A 10,487-nucleotide genomic window follows, 5' to 3' on the forward strand; every position below is an offset into this window, starting at 1 on the left:
ATGATTAAAGCATCAGGGGCAAATCCAGAGTCTGATGAAAACCCAAGGGGCAGTTCTGGTTTGTAAAACTTGGCACTTATCCAAATCAAGTATTCTTTAGAAAGGGAAAAAGAAAGATATATGCATGTGGCAAAAACAAAAAAAATCAGATGGTACAGAAAGGCATGTCATTAAAACTTGTCCCCTTCCTTCCTGTGCCTAATGCCTCTCTCCAAAGGGAATCAGCTTAGAGTGTCCTGTATATTCGTTTGGGGAAAAATATTTGCCAGCAAATATATATTTTAAAAACTTTATGTTAAAGGAATGAGACATTCTTCTGTACCTTGCTGTTTTTTGCTACCTGTGTCTTACAAGATCTTTCTGTATCAGAATATACAGAAATACCTCATTATTTTTTATGACTGTGTGGTTTTCCAATGTAGGAATGTGTTACAAGTGTCCAAACACTGAGAGGATCTCAGGTTTCAATATTTTACTATAGCTAAACCATATTGCAGTGAACATACTTATACATGTAATGAGATTATACCCACATAGTTAATTCTTAGCAATAGAATTGCTGGATCAAAGGATATTTTTCATTTTCAATTAAGTAGTTATTGCCAAATTGTTCTCCAGGAATCTTGGCCCAGTTATTCTCCCACGTATAATTTGTAAGAACAATTATTTCCAAGGCCCGCGCTGATACTGGGTACTAAACTTTTAAACATTTGATCATCTGAAGCGGAATAAATGATAAGCTAAACTTGCGTTAGCTATATTGCATGTTAATGAAGGATATGGAACACATTTTCATACTTATTGGTTACTTATATTTCATTTTCTGTGAACTGCGTGGTCATGTTCTGTTTTCTATTAGATGATTTGTTTTTTACTGATTTGTATGAGCTCTTTGTAAGCTAAGAAAATTGGTCCATTGTCATATGTTTAAGAATATTTTCCTGAGATTTATTTATTTACTTATGTAGTTAAACTTATCAGTCTTTATGGCTTCAGGGATTCATGCCTTGCTTAAAAAGGCCTTCTTTACATTTAAGAATAAATTTAATGTATTTTTCCAGTACTTTTAAGTTTTTTTTTTAACCTTTAAATCTTTTATTCATTTGGACTTTATTTAGGTAGAAGGAACAAGGTAAGGATTCAACCCTTTTCTCCCCAAATGGCTATCTGGTTATCCCAGCCCCACTTTTTTTACTTTTTTCCCCACACTGATTTGAAGAGCCATCTTCATCCATACATTGAATTTCCGTGTATATTTAGATCTGTTTCTGAGCTCTGAAGTCTGTTACAAAAATTACCAGTCTTTTAATTATTTTAAGTCGCTATACTCTTTCATATTTCACATTGCTAGTCCACACTGCATTATTACTATTTTCAGGACTTTTTCCTAGTTATTCATGCATGTTTATATTTCCAGAGGGACTTTAAGTATCATTTTGTCCATTTCTAGAATCCTACTGATATTTTTCTAAAATTTTACTTCGAAAAATTTCAAACTTACAGAAATCATGAAAGAATAATATGAGGAATGCCAATATATTTTTCATTTGGTCACCATTCCTAACATTTTGCCACTTTTGCTTTTGTTGTCTCCAAACGTGCTTTTGTCCCCTCCTGAATAGTTTATGGTTAAGTGTGGACTTCATAATCACACTTCACAACACCATGACATCCCTAAATACATCAGTGCTCTGTTCCTATAAGGATGAGGACATTTCCCATTTAACCACAGTACCACTCTCACACTGAAGAAAATGGTGAATCATCCAATATTATATTCAAATTTCCCCATGTGTCCCCAGAATGACTTTCATAGCTGCCCTCACCAAGGATCGCAAATTATATTGTTTAGTGTGTCTCTCCAGTTTCTAACTTTAAACAGTCCCCCTACCTCTTTTTTTAAAATGATATTTTCTAAATAAACTTTATTTTTCAGAACTGTTTTAAGAGTTACAGAAAAATGGGGAAGATGGTGCAGAGTTCCCACATACTCCATACTCAGTTTCCCCTACTGCTAACATCTTAGGTTACCATGAGACATTTGATACAAGCAAGGAACCAATATTGATACATTATTGTAAACTACAGTTATTATTCAAGTTTCTGCAGATTTTACTTAATGTCCTTTTTGTGTTCCAGGACTCCAGGATACTGCATTACATTTAATTGTGATGTCTTCTTAGGTTTTTCCTGGCTGTGGCAGTTCCTTACACTGTCCTTGTTTCTGATGACAGCTTTTTTTTTTTTAAGATTTTATTAGAGAGAGAGAGCACAAGTTGGAGGGAGGGGCAGAGGGAGAGGGAGAAGCAGACTCCATGCTGAACAGGGAGCCCGCTACGGGGCTCAATCCCGGGACCCTGGAATCATGACCTGAACTGAAGGCAGATGCTTAACCGACTGAGCCACCCAGGCGCCCCAACCTTGAGAGCTTTGAAGAATACTGGTCAGGTATTTGGTAAAATGTTCCTTTATTGGAATTTGTCTGATGTTTTTACCATTATTATACTAGGATTATGTGTGCTATTTTTATCATATCAAGGGTGCATATTTATTAACATGACATCACTGTTGATATTATTCTTGATCACCTAAGTTAGTGTTTGTCAGGTTTCTCCACTGTGAAGCTACCCTTTTTTCCCCATTTTCATACTGTTCTCTTTGGAAGGAAGTCACTATGCGTAGCCCACACTTAGGGAGTGGGGAATTATGCTCCACCTTCCTCAAAGATGGAGGATCTACAACAATTATTTGGCATTCTTCTGCACAGGAGGTATATTTCTTCTTTCCCACTTATTAATTTATTCAATCATTTATTTATAGGAGTTTGGGCTCTTGGATTTTTTTTTTTTATACTTTGGGTTATCATGTAACACTGCTTTATTTTGAGGTTGAAATTATTCCAGTTTTGGACATCGAGAGCTCTTTCATTAGACTCCTGTTCCCGTTGACATACTCATAAAAATTTTTTTGGACTTTTTTGTTTTGTTTTGAGCACTTCCATACTTTCTGGCACTACAAGATGTCCCAGGCTCTTCGTGTATACTTCCTTCCCCAGTCTTAGAATCAGCCTTTTCTCCAGGGAACCTGGTTCCTTTTACAGAAGAATGGTATTAGAAACCAGGATCTGGGTCCTAGTTGTACCCAGTGCTGCTGGCGTTTTGTTGCTTCAAGGCCCTTTTAGCTGACAGAGCAAGAAAATATGTGTGCACTAACCTGTGCATATACACATATATAAATATTTCTGGATGTAACCTCTGTATTTCTATTAAGTGAAACACGAATTCATACTGATGTTCCATCCATCACCACATAAATCTTTCTAACCACTTCTGCTGATCTGCAGACTTCCACTCCCACACTAAGAAACCTGGTTCCCACCATCTGCTACCCGTTTACTTGAATTGTTAAATCCAGTATACACAATTTCAGAAACATTACCCTGTACTCCCATGGAAGACAGCATTTCCAACTAGAGCAGTGATTGTGTGTGTGTTTGCCATTATTTTACAGACCCCACTCATTTCCAAAGTTACTTAAGTCAGCACCCCCTCTCCTTCAGTATGTTTGTTTCACAAGTCTAATACAGTTAGATTGCTTTGTCACATTCTGCCTTCTGCCCTGGAATTCCCCTGACCTAAATGATTTCTAAAAATTTGTATACACCAGGGTTCACTTTTTGTGCCCTGAAGTTCAACAATTTTGACAAATCCATAATGTTATGTATCCACAATTGCACTATCATATAGAATAATTTCATAGCTCTAAAAATCCTTTGTGCTTCACCTATTCAACCCTGTCCCTCTCCCTGGAGCCCCAGTTTACCACTGGTCTTTTTACTGTCTCTATAGTTTTGCCTTTTCCAGAATGTCATATGGCTGCAATCATGCAGTATGTGGCCTTTTTAGACTGGCTTCTTTTACTTAGCAGTATGCAGTCAAGATTCCTCCATGTCTGTCTGTGGCTTAGCTCATTTTTTAAAATCTCTGAATAATAGTCCATTGAATGAATGTTCCACAGTTTGTTTACCCATCACCTATTGAAGGACATCTCCAGTTTTTGACAATTATGAATAAAGCTGCCCTAAACACTTGCATGCATGTTTTTGTGTGAACATAATTATTCCTATTAGTTGGTAAATACCAAGATCCATGATTGCTGGATCATATGGTAAGATTATGTTCAGCTTTATAAGAAATTGCCATGCTGTCTTCCAAAGTGGCTGTACCATTTGGCATTCCCATCAACAGTGAATGAGAGTTCCTGTTGCTCTGCATCCTCGTCAGCTGCTGGCATGGTCAGGTCTTAGCTATTCTAATAGGTATGTGGTGATATCCTGTTTTTGTTTTTTTTTTGCTTATTTATTTTAAAAAAGATTTATTTATTTGAGAGAAGGCAAGAGTAGGGGGAGGGGCAGAGGGAGAGGGAGAGAGTCACAAGCAGACTCCTCACTAAGTGCAGAGCCTGACACCAGGCTTGATCTCATAACCCTGAGATCACAACCTGAGCCAAAACCAAGAGTCATTTGCTTAACTGGGTCAACCACCCAGGAGCCCCATGATATCTTGTTTTAATTTGCAGTTCCCTAATGACAAATGATGTTGAGCCTCTTTTCATATGCTTATTTGTCAGCTGTATTTCTCTTTTGGTGAAGTATCTATTTGGATCTTTTTCCCAATTTCAAATTGTGTTGTTTGTTTTCTTATTGAGTTTTAAGAATTTTTATTGTTATGTTAATCACCATACATTACATCATTAGTTTTTCATGTAGTGTTCCATAATTCATTGTCTGTGCACAACACCCAGTGCTCCATGCAGAACGTGCCCCCTTTAATACCCATCACCAGGCTAACCCATCCCCCCACCCCCCTCCCCTCCAGGACCCCCAGTTTGTTTTTCAGAGTCCATCGTCTCTCATGGTTCGTCTCTGCCTCTGACTTATTCCTCTTCATTCTTCCCCTCCTGCTATCTTCTTCTTTTTCTTTTTTCTTAACATATGTTGCATTATTTGTTTCAGAGGTAAAGATCTGTGATTCAACAGTCTTGCACAATTCACAGCGCTCACCATAGCACATACCCTCCCCAATGCCTATCACCCAGCCACCCCATCCCTCCTACCCCCCCACCACTCCAGCAACCCTCAGTTTGTTTCCTGAGATTAAGAATTCCCCATATCAGTGAGGTCATATGATACATGTCTTTCTCTGATTGACTTATTTCACTCAGCATAACACCCTCCAGTTCCATCTACGTCATTGCAAATGGCAAGATCTCATTCCTTTTGATGGCTGCATAATATTCCATTGTGTATATATACCACTTCTTCTTTATCCATTCATCTGTCGATGGACATCTTGGCTCTTTCCACAGTTTGGCTATTGTGGACATTGCTGCTATAAACATCGGGGTGCACGTACCCCTTCGGATCCCTACATTTGTATCTTTGTGGTAAATACCCAGTAGTGCAATTGCTGGATCATATGGTAGCTCTATTTTCAACTGTTTGAGGAACCTCCGTACTGATTTCCAGAGTGGTTGCACCAGCTTGCATTCCCACCAACAGTGTAGCAGGGTTCCCCTTTCTCCACATCCCCGCCAACATCTGTCGTTTCCTGACTTGTTCATTTTAGCCATTCTGACTGGTGTGAGGTGGTATCTCATTGAGGTTTGGATTTGGATTTCCTTGATGCCGAGTGATGTTGAGCACTTTTTCATGTGTCTGTTGGCCATTTGGATGTCTTCTTTGGAAAAATGTCTGTTCATGTCTTCTGCCCATTTCTTGATTGGATTATTTGTTCTTTGGGTGTTGAGTTTGATGCGTTCTTTATAGATTTTGGATACTAGCCCTTTATCTGATATGTCATTTGCAAATATCTTCTCCCATTCTGTCGGTTGTCTTTTGGTTTTGTGGACTGTTTCTTTTGCTGTGCAAAAGCTTTTTATCTTGATGAAATCCCAATAGTTCATTTTTGCCCTGGCTTCCCTTGCCTTGGGTGGTGTTTCTAGGAAGAAGTTGCTGCGGCTGAGGTCGAAGAGGTTGCTACCTGTGTTCTCCTTTAGGATTTTGATGGACTCCTGTCTCACGTTTAGGTCTTTCAACCATTTGGAGTCTATTTTTGTGTGTGGTGTAAGGAAATGGTCCAGTTTCATTCTTCTGCATGTGGCTGTCCATTTTCCCAACACCATTTGTTGAAGAGACTGTCTTTTTTCCATTGGACATTCTTTCCTGCTTTGTCAAAGATGAGTTGACCAAAGAGTTGAGGGTCCATTTCTGGGCTCTCGATTCTGTTCCATTGATCTATGTGTCTGTTCTTGTGCCAGTACCAGACTGTCTTGATGATGACAGCTTTGTAATAGAGCTGGAAGTCCGGAATTGTGATGCCGCCAGCTTCGCTTTTCTTTTTCAACATTCCTCTGGCTATTCGGGGTCTCTTCTGGTTCCATACAAATTTTAGGATTATTTGTTCCATTTCTTTGAAAAAAGTGAATGGTATTTTGATGGGGATTGCATTGAATGTGTAGATTGCTCTAGGTAGCATTGACATCTTCACAATGTTTGTTCTTCCAATCCATGAGCATGCATGGAACGTTTTTCCATTTCTTTGTGTCTTCTTCAATTTCTTTCATGAGTATTTTATAGTTTTCTGAGTACAGATCCTTTGCCTCTTTGGTTAAATTTATTCCTAGGTATCTTATGGTTTTGGGTGCAACTGTAAATGGGATCAACTCCTTGATTTGTCTCTCTTCTGTCTTGTGGTTGGTGTATAGGAATGCCACTGATTTCTGTGCATTGATTTTACATCCTGCTACTTTACTGAATTCCTGTATGCGTTCTAGCAGTTTTGGGGTGGAGTCTTTTGGGTTTTCCACATACAGTATCATATCATCTGCAAAGAGTGAGAGTTTGACTTCCTCTTCGCCGATTTGGATGCCTTTGATTTCTTTTTGTTGTCTGATTGCTGTGGCTAGGACTTCTAATACTACGTTGAATAGCAGTGGTGAGAGTGGACATCCCTGCCGCGTTCCCGACCTTAGGGGAAAAGCTCTCAGCTTTTCCCCATTGAGAATGATATTCACTGTAGGTTTTTCATAGATGGCTTTTATGATATTGAGGTAGGTACCCTCTATCCCTATACTCTGAAGAGTTTTGATCAAGAAAGGATGCTGTACTTTGTCAAATGCTTTTTCTGCATCTATTGAGAGGATCATATGATTCTTGTTCTTTCTTTTGTTAATGTATTGTATCACATTGATTGATTTGTGGACGTTGAACCAACCTTGCAGCCCAGGGATAAATCCCACTTGGTCATGGTGAATAATCCTTTTAATGTACTGTTGGATCCTGTTGGCTAGTATTTTGGTGAGAATTTTTGCATCCATGTTCATCAAGGGTATTGGTCTGTAATTCTCCTTTTTGATGGGGTCTTTGTCTGGTTTTGGGATGAAGGTAATGCTGGCCTCATAAAATGAGTTTGGAAGTTTTCCTTCCATTTCTATTTTTTGGAACAGTTTCAGGAGAATAGGTATTAATTCTTCTTTAAATGTCTGATAGAATTCCCCTGGGAAGCCATCTGGCCCTGGGCTTTTGTTTGTTGGGAGATTTTTGATGACTGCTTCAATTTCCTTAGTGGTTATAGGTCTGTTCAGGTTTTCTATTTCTTCCTGGTTCAATTTTGGTAGTTGATACATCTCTAGGAATGCACCCATTTCTTCCAGGTTATCTAATTTGCTGGCATAGAGTTGCTCATAATATGTTCTTACAATTGTTTGTATTTCTTTGGTGTTGGTTGTGATCTCTCCTCTTTCATTCATGATTTTGTTGATTTGGGTCATTTCTCTTTTCTTTTTGATAAGTCTGGCCAGGGGTTTATCAATCTTGTTAATTCTTTCAAAGAACCAGCTCCTAGTTTCGTTGATCTATTCTACTGTTCTTTTGGTTTCTATTTCATTGATTTCTGCTCTAATCTTTATTATTTCTCCTCTCCTGCTGGGTTTAGGCTTTATTTGCTGTTCTTTCTCCAGCTCCTTTAGGTGCAGGGTTAGGTTGTGTATTTGAGACCTTTCTTGTTTCTTGAGAAAGGCTTGTATTGCTATATACTTTCCTCTCAGGATTGCCTTTGCTGTATCCCAGAGATTTTGAACAGTTGTGTTTTCATTTTCATTGGTTTCCATGAACTTTTTAAATTCTTCTTTAATTTCCTGGTTGACCCATTCTTTCTTTAGTAGGATGCTCTTTAGCCTCCATGTATTTGAGTTCTTTCCGACTTTCCTCTCGTGATTGAGTTCTAGTTTCAAAGCATTGTGGTCTGAAAATATGCAGGGAATAATCCCAATCTTTTGGTACCGGTTGAGACCTGATTTGTGACCTAGGATGTGATCTATTCTGGAGAATGTTCCATGGGCACTAGAGAAGAATGTGTATTCTGTTGCTTTGGGATGGAATGTTCTGAATATGTCTGTGAAGTCCATTTGGTCCAGTGTGTCATTTAAAGTCTTTGTTTCCTTGTTGATCTTTTGCTTAGATGATCTGTCCATTTCAGTCAGGGTGGTGTTAAAGTCCCCCAGTATTATTGTATTGTCAATGTGTTTCTTTGCTTTTGTTATTAATTGCCTTGTATAATTGGCTGCTCCCGTGTTAGGGGCATAGATATTTACAATTGTTAGATCTTCTTGTTGGATAGACCCTTTAAGTAGGATATAGTGTCCTTCTTCATCTCTTATTACAGTCTTTGTTTTAAAATCTAATTTGTCTGATATAAGGATTGCCACCCCAGCTTTCTTTTGGTGTCCGTTAGCATGGTAAATGGTTTTCCACCCCCTCACTTTCAATGTGGGCGTGTCTTTGGGTCTAAAATGAGTCTCTTGCAGACAGCATATAGATGGGTCTTGTTTTTTAATCCATTCCGATAGCCTGTGTCTTTTGATTGGGGCATTTAGCCCATTTACATTCAGGATAACTATTGAAAGATATGAATTTAGTGCCATTGTATTGCCTGTAAGGTGACTGTTACTGTATATTGTCTGTGTTCCTTTCTGGTCTATGCTGCTTTTAGGCTCTCTCTTTGCTTAGAGGACCCCTTTCAATATTTCTTGGAGGGCTGGTTTCGTATTTGCAAATTCCTTTAGTTTTTGTTTGTCCTGGAAGCTTTTTATCTCTCCTTCTATTTTCAATGACAGCCTAGCTGGATATAGTATTCTTGGCTGCATATTTTTCTCATTTAGTGCTCTGAAGATATCATGCCAGTCCTTTCTGGCCTGCCAGGTCTCTGTGGATAGGTCTGTTGCCAATCTAATATTTCTACCATTGTAGGTTACATATCTCTTCTCCCGAGCTGCTTTCAGGATTTTCTCTTTGTCTCTGAGACTCGTAAGTTTTACTATTAGATGTCGGGGTGCTGACCTATTTTTATTGATTTTGAGAGGGGTTCTCTGTGCCTCCTGCATTTTGATGCCTGTTTCCTTCGTCACGTTAGGGAAGTTCTCTGCTATTATTTGCTCCAATATACCTTCTGCCCCTCTCTCTCTTTCTTCTTCTTCTGGGATCCCAATTATTCTAATGTTGTTTTGTCTTATGGTATCACTTATCTCTCGAATTCTGCCCTCGTGATCCTGTAGTTGTTTCTCTCTCTTTTTCTCAGCCTCTTTATTTTCCATCATTTGGTCTTCTATATCGCTGATTCTCTCTTCTGCCTCATTTATCCTAGCAGTTAGTGCCCCCATTTTTGATTGCACCTCATTAATAGCCTTTTTGATTTCGACTTGGTTAGATTTTAGTTCTTTTATTTCTCCAGAAAGGGTTTCTCTAATAACTTCCACGCTTTTTTCAAGCCCAGCTAGTATCTTTAAAGTCATGATTCTGAACTCTAGGTCCGACATCGTACTAATGTCTGTATTCAGTAGGTCCCTGGCAGACGGTACTACCTCTTGTTCTTTCTGCTGAGGTGATTTTTTTCGTCTTGTCATTTTGTCCAGATGAGAATAGATGAATGAAAGAACAAAATGTAACAGGTTAAAACGTCCCCAGGAAATATACTCTATACAAATCAGAAAAGACCTGAAACCAGGGGGAAAGAAAGGGAAAGAAAGAAAAAAGAAAGAGAAAAAGAAAAAGATAAAGATAAAAACAAAAACAGAACAATACAAAAAAACAGAATATGATCAAATATGATCAGGCTAGTGCATAGATCAGTGACACACACTAGATTTTGGGCATATTTTGGTCTGTTAGAAAAAAGTGCCTCCTAAAATTTTAAAGGAAGAAAGACATATATGTACAAAATAAGGGTTGATACAATGAAGGGATGGAAGATGATTGTAAAGATAAACATTATAAAAGATTTTATAAAAGGAATTGATAAGATAAGAAGTTGTTTGAAAAAAGAAAGATTTAAAAAAAAAGATGAAAAAAGAAAAGGGAGAGAATGTGATCAGGCAGGAGACTAGAACAAAGCCATACACTAGTGATTTAGGGTATATTTTGATCTGTTAGG

The sequence above is a fragment of the Eumetopias jubatus genome, unplaced genomic scaffold (assembly GCF_037043125.1).
Source record: "Eumetopias jubatus isolate StellerSeaLion01/CBP00866 unplaced genomic scaffold, mEumJub1_p1.0 scaffold_11, whole genome shotgun sequence".
Taxonomy (NCBI): domain Eukaryota; kingdom Metazoa; phylum Chordata; class Mammalia; order Carnivora; family Otariidae; genus Eumetopias; species Eumetopias jubatus.